Raw genomic sequence first — 7,620 nt, 5'->3', positions numbered from 1 at the left:
GGGACACGCCCGTGGTACTGGGTCCGGAAGGAAACTGGATCCCCTGCTAGACGTCGTGCCTCAATCACACGAGTCCCTCCATACTCAAGCCAATAATGTGCACATGCCTCTTGGAGTGGGAAACTCCAAGACGCGACTCAAGCATAAGACGGTCTCCCAATCGCCTTACGTCTTCTCAATTAACCAAGTATCACCACCACAATTCTACTAACAACTACATATATCATAATATGCATCACAATGAATATAAAATGTAACTCTTTCACATTAACATGATTCACCAACATGACCCGAAGACATGTACTCATAACCATACCAACTCTTCAAGTCGCCTTGCCTTATTATCATGCCAAGATGCAACTTCCACATATTAAGATTCTAACAACGAATGTCACCTATCATACTATTGTAGATACCCAGTATCTGCTGAGACTCCAACAAACACCTGATGATTATCGGACTACAACATATTTTGGGATCGCGGCGTTTGATCGACAGTTTGTGTACAACTTTACGTCGGAAAACATAAAACGATTTCAAAAATAAAACATCTCAAAACATTTCAAAAATACCTAGAGTGTTTAATGCATGGCGACGGGGTCACAATGACACTAACTAGAGTCAAAACCGGCACCGGACCAAAAACCGACTCAAAAATTCAAATCCCGACTCCAAAAACGAGTCAAACCGAGTCAACCACAAAAAACCAAACATTTCAAACCTTCTACCTTAAGTTTTACCGGATTCATGTTGGTCAAGTACCAAATATGTGACTACAAAACCTAGGATAGGACAAATCATGATTGCGTTTGTTGTGAAAGTGACAACACAACTCGAAGACCCGCGACGTGGCTCGCGCCTCTTTGAGCAGCCCAGGTGGCCACGTCGCTCAAAACTCACACAACCAATCATTCTCCTATAAATACCCCTCAAATGCCACCCATTTGAGACTTACGCGAGTGTCCGCCTCCTCTTTTCTCCCTTAAAATTCTCGACTCGACTTCTAAAGTCACAATCCGACGCGTATTTACGACCTACCGATCGTAAAAACGAGCTTTACACATTGTTTGGTACCGTCACCGTGCATTAAATCACTTGACCGACCACTTCGACCACTACACCATCACTAAACTTTTAAAACACTCTTTTACTTACCAAAACGGTTTTAAACCGAGTTTTTTCCGATCAAACGAGTTGTTACACTTACGTCGGTCACTCGCCATAACCAAACATGTAAGTATGAGGGTGTAAAAATCCTCTTTTATTATGTTTTCACTTGTTTCATGACTCTAACATGCTAAAACATGCATAACATGAACCAAAACATGGAATAAACGAGCCAAAACTGATTTTTGGTCTGAGGCAGAAGCCCCTTAGGTCGCCAGCTAGCTCGCGCCTAAATTGGGTATTCAGACCAGAAATCAACCGTGTTTGTTCTCGTCATTTCCCTTAATCCATTTTTCATATTTGTAATCGGTTTTCACCATTTCAAGTATTTTCGAACCTTTGTTGTTTTATTTCACATGTTTTAACCATAAAGCATTTTTCACCCTTGGTTCTTCATACCATGACGGTTAAATCCGTGTTTCGGTGATAATATTTGGTTAATGACATTTAGAAGGTATTTTAAAGCCTTTTATTTCATTTCTTTACATTTTCAAACAAACATATTAGTCACCAACACAAAGCCATCCTTGGTTCTACATACCATGCCGGATTTTAACCCGGGTACGATGATGAGTACCGACTAATAACATTCAAATGGACTTAAAACAATTAGTCCATAATCAGTTTCAAAATTATTCATGTCAAGTTTGTCAAACCGAACCTGACACCGAACATTATCAAATAATGATGATTATTCGAGTCTAGTTCTTCAAATCAACAAATGCGGTCTAAACGACCCCTTCAAATCAAACCGGGTTCAAACACCCATTTCCAACACGTTTTACAACGTTTTCCAAAAGGTCAGAACACGGTACATAAACCGTGGGCTAACCCGCGCCTAAACAGGCTCTCCATTTCTCATCTTCAAAACCAGAGGGAAGCCCTTTGTATCGCCAGCTGGCTCGCGTCTCATGTAGCTGTCTAATACATGGCTTGTTCCCTTCCAGCATTAGTCTAGAACGATCCCGACTACGGTTAACCCGGATATAGGACGGATCAAATGATTGTTCGAACCATATTTGCAAAATGCCTGTTGGAGCTGGTGTCCTCCATAAATTAGTGTGATAACATTTGTAAATCTCTTACAGGTTCACAAGGGTATACTTCGTATATTTAATCAGTTGATTAACGTTTACCTAATAACGGTTGGCTTGCTAGAAAGTTTGACGTTATTATCATACAGATGGCGGTGATCAACTGGTCCCTAAAGGTGACACCTATAGGACGTGTTTGAGAAATGTGGTTATAGAAATATAATTACATTGATGCCCAAAATGACTAAAAAGTTAGTCAATGTGTTGATGAGATAATTATTTAATGAAAATTAAATAATATTAAGTTGAGACGAATTAACTGTCAATTTGTAAATTAAATATAATAAGTTATATTTAAATTTAATATATATAAGGTTAGTTTGGACGAATTAATCTGTTAATTTGTAGTTAAATATAATCAGTTATATTTAATATCAACAAGTTGAATGTGTCATAGTGGTAATAGTGAGGGTACACATACCAAGAGGTCATGGGTTCGATCCTCACTAGATGACAATTTAACACACTTTATATATTTTTGGAAAGACCAAAAATAAGGAAATTTTTTCATTATTTCGGTCATTATCGGCCGAAAATTAGGAGAATAATATATTTCCTAATTGAATTGGTAATTCGGTCTATATAAGAGAAAAGGGAAGAATTATTTCTACCCTAATGCTTTTTCTTGACCTTGCCTCCTCTTTCTCATCACAAGGACACAAAGACAATTAAATTTTACAGAAAATTTTAGATTGATTTCTAGCATAATCAAAGGGCATATCTCAGATCGTCTTGGGTGCAACTAATAGGCGAATATCAATTTTGATATTGTTCTTAGGCCATATTTGCTAGGACCAAAGGTTATTTCTGAATCCTTTACTCTTGTTTATGTATTTTATTTTATGACCATTGATCATCTTTATTAAATCGTTATAATCCTTCTAGTTTAAGGGAAGTATACAGATTTATTTCCCACAATGCCTTACTAAGACAAATGGATCACGTTATGCACCCTAAACCTAATACAGTAAATGGATGTTTAATTCCCGTTTTGCATGCAAATCAACCTTTAATCCGACTCGACATCTTATACTTGATACTTGGATTAAATCAACCGACTTAGAAAGCTCTCACATGTTAGGTTTAAATCATTGGATGCACATTCATGCATTTAAACCGTTTTATCAACTTTTACATTCAACTAACCAAGATCGATCAGTAGAGGCCGCTAAACGTGGGCGGGATTGGGTGTCTGATTAAAGGGCTTCCCAATACGTACCTTCACCTCTTACTCAAAAACTTTGGATTGTGAACGACCTTATCCAGGGCGTACGAGAGTCATTCTAGAGATAGGATGCTAAAGAGGGACGATTTCCTTATCTTTAGTACCTATGTCAAACGCTGCTTTGTGCTTCGATTTGACCGAGGTATAAAGTGGAATTCGAACGGGTTCCAGGCATCCCACAAATGCTTGGTGGCGACTCCGAACATCTCTAATCGTTTCGAGACCCTTACCGAGACGAAACCGACCGATCTAAAACGATCCGGTCGAAAGCATTTTTACGCCGCCGAGCGTGGCTTTCAAAAAAAGACCGCTGTATGTCCACATATCGAAGTGGGCTTGCAGGTGGGCCATGTCCACAGATTGGCGACTCCGCTGGGGATAACTAGGACACTTACGTCTTTGTGATCCCTAGACGGTGAGAATCGAATGAGGTCTTGGTTGGAATGCATTAATTGAAATTACGGTCACGGTCGGGTTTCCTTGTCCGGGCCCACAACCTAACCCTTTTCGACCAATTGGCTCGCTTCGTCGGCGTGAGTTTTCTCATCCCCGCGTTTCGAATCCTGATTGAGTCAAGCATACCGTTGACGTCACACTTTTCTGTTTCGTCAAAGAGCTTTCATCACTTTCGAGCACGAGGTTAGGGCACCCTCCTTACACATTTTGTTTGGATTGGTATCCCTCTCGCAAATCGGGATTTGATTGCTTGGTGTGTAACCCACCCTTCTAAGCCAAAACCCGTGTCAGCATAATGTATAATATAATGAAACTGCGAGTGCTTATGTGCTATCTGATCATAAGTCCTTCCGTGTCATTTCAAACATTCAAAAACACCTCTTTGCCCCGTTATAATGGCCATTTCAAACCTCGGTCTTTCGCCGACCGATGCACGCCTTTCTAGGCCGTCATAATGACGATTTTCAAACCCGGTTTTGTATAACCATTTCAACACACCTTTCTAGGCCGTCGTAATGATGATTTTCAAACTCGGTTTTGTATAACCATTTCAACACGCCTTTCTAGGCCGTCGTAATGACGATTTTTCAAACCCGGTTTTGTATAACCATTTCAACACGCCTTTCTAGGCCGTCGTAATGATGATTTTCAAACTCGGTTTTGTATAACCATTTCAACACGCCTTTCTAGGCCGTCGTAATGACGATTTTCAAACCCGGTTTTGTATAACCATTTCAACACGCCTTTCTAGGCCGTCGTAATGACGATTTTCAAACTCGGTTTTGTATAACCATTTCAACACGCCTTTCTAGGCCGTCGTAATGACGATTTTCAAACCCGGTTTTGTATAACCATTTCAAATCACCTTTTTACGCCGTTATGATCGCCGCGTCTAGACACGGATTTTAACCCGTTTCGCGCCGACAATGGCTCTTTCAAAAACCCGAGAAAAGCACGCACCCTTTTCTCGAGACACTTTTGGGATCCCGAGTACCATGCACCGTCCCCGAGACCTCTTCAAACATTTCAAACCCAATTTTCAAAACATACAATTTTTGATTTTCAAAACCGTCTTGGGAAACAATGCACTGTTTTCCGAGCCGACTCAAACTCAAACCGTCTTTTGCAAATAAACTTAAGACAACCTTTCCAACTGATTGACTTGCGGAGATTTCTATCTTCGGAAGCCGCCCATTTAAAAGCGACAAATGAATCTTTTTGAAAATTTTTATTTTCGAAAACTTCAGTCCACCATTGCAATTACGCCTCGTGTCTATTGAGTCAAAGCAAACGTACTTATGGGTTTTTACTTATGAGTCGTATCACCACGAGACCCGTCCAATGGCGTCGCGCCGTCAATATTGGACTCGTGTCAAAGGTTCGGTCAAACACCGTCACGTCATAAATCGAGTCAGCACCGAGGGACCACACACGGTCGCCCCGTCTTATTGAGTCTGTCTTTGACTCGTCCTCTGCGTTGTCTGCGCTTAGTCTTGGAACCGTGTCGGATTGAGTTGTAATGTGAGCCATTTTTATGCCTCAGAGCCATAGCCCTGTCTTCAGCTTCATCCAACAACAACAATGATAACAACAGAGATGTCACAACTGATCAGCTAGCCAGCCTGCTTACCGCTCTCAAGGTCACCCTGGATCGCAACGAGACCCGTATCGAAGCCCTGGAGAATAAGGAAGCTGGGGAACATAATACACCACCTCTGACTGAAACTGAGAAGAGACTAAAACTCTTGGAGGAACAGCTTCTAGCCCAGGGTAACAACATCCATCTTGAGAACAACCGAAGGTTCGAGCCTGTCGGGGACCAATTACCTGACAACTTCACCCTGACTGATGTACCTAAGTTCAAGGGAGTGGAGGACCCACTCAACCATATCCGTGCTATCAAGGACTACATGGTCATTAAGGGGGTCAAACAGGAGCTCTTTACCCGGATCTTCCCATCCTCTTTGGAGCCGATTCCTCGCCAATGGTACTACTCCTTGGACCCGAAAAACCTTACTACTTGGGATGAGATCGCAGTTGAGTTTGACAAGCAGTATGCCGACAACGTCGAAATCCAGGCCAACACCCGCACTCTCGAGGTGTTAACCCAAAACGACAAGGAGGGGTTCACTGAGTTCCTAACCCGCTAGAGGAGGGTGAGTACTCAATTGGTCAGTAAGCCGAGTTAATCAACTCTGGTTGAAAAATTTGTCAACAATCTCCGCCCGGTTTATACCAACCTACTGAGGTATCAGAATATCAAAACTTTTCAAGATCTGCAGATTCTGGGGACGCGTATTGAGGACGACCTCCGAAAGGGTGTCTTAACAAAGACCACTGGCAGAGGTTACCAGGGATCCACCTCAACCGGATCTCGCCCTTACGGTCAGACAAACAAGATTGATGAGGTCAACCTCGTCGAACAATCTACCAAGAAAACCGAGCGCCCCCAGAGAGTGTTCACCAACATAGGGTCGACTTATGCAAGTGCCCTGAAAAGGCTCATGGACCATGGGAAGCTACAGCCGATCGGACCCACCCCGGATCCGACCGACGCCAAGAAGTCCCGATTTTGGAACCCCAACGCCTACTGCCAGTATCATCGAGGGAAGGGGCATGATACCGAAAATTGCTTCAAACTCAAGTACCTCATTCAAGACATGATTGAGAAGGGTGATTTGCATATACCCCACTAACTAAGCCGAACAACAAGACGAATCCTTTGGGAATTCAAGCCATCTCTGACGATGAGCCAACCCTAGACTGCTCTCACCTCATCTTGCCGATTGACGACGTGGTGAATGTTTTGGAAAAGGATCCTTCAGACGGAGGATTTGTGTTTATTGCTGCCACCATGCTCACTATGTTTCAACAAGTTGAAGAGGCCATAGCCAGCCTATCTGAAAGAATCATCCGACTCGACGACGCCTACCGTCGACTCATCTTCAATCCCCCAACACCGTGCCCAAGGGAGAATTCCCCAAGCATTCAAAACTAACCAACCCAGGATGGATTGCTCCCGCGACCATTCTCTCATAGACCTCACGAAAATCACCCTCAAAATAACTACCCTCAAAATAACTACCCCCATAAAATCGCCCTCACAAAAATATTCCCCACAAGAACTACCCGCCGAGGAATACCCCTCAAAGGTATCCTCGAGACTCCGAAATTAACGGCATATAGAGGGATGATGTTGAGGATGTCTTTATCCTCCCAGGGAAGGAGAAGCGGACGAAATAAATCGGACATCTCACCCGGTCCGGACGTCCCTATCAAAATCCGAACAATCCAATGGTAGTTCCAACAACGAATGACCAAATCGTCCCAGAGGTGGACACTCAACCAAAGGCCCCCGATAACTCAATCCTGAAACAGCTCTAGAAAGCAAAAGCCGAAATCTCAATTTGGCAACTGATCGCAACGTCTATTGAGCATCGACATGCCTTGCTGCAGGCCTTGGGAAAATTAACCGTGCCCTCCACCTCTTCCCCAGAACAAATAGTGGCGCACATGACGAGAGACGCCCTTGATCTGAGTAACCCGGTCGTCTTCTCCGACGAGGACATCCCTCCGTTTGGAGCCAATCATAACCTGGCCCTATACATCATCGTACAATGCCTCCAGGAAAAAATACCAATGGTCCTCGTGGATGACGGTTCCGCGGTGAATGTCATT

Source organism: Silene latifolia, chromosome Y (assembly GCF_048544455.1).
Source record: "Silene latifolia isolate original U9 population chromosome Y, ASM4854445v1, whole genome shotgun sequence".
Classification (NCBI taxonomy): Eukaryota; Viridiplantae; Streptophyta; class Magnoliopsida; order Caryophyllales; family Caryophyllaceae; genus Silene; species Silene latifolia.
This window is presented reverse-complemented; position numbering follows the sequence as displayed.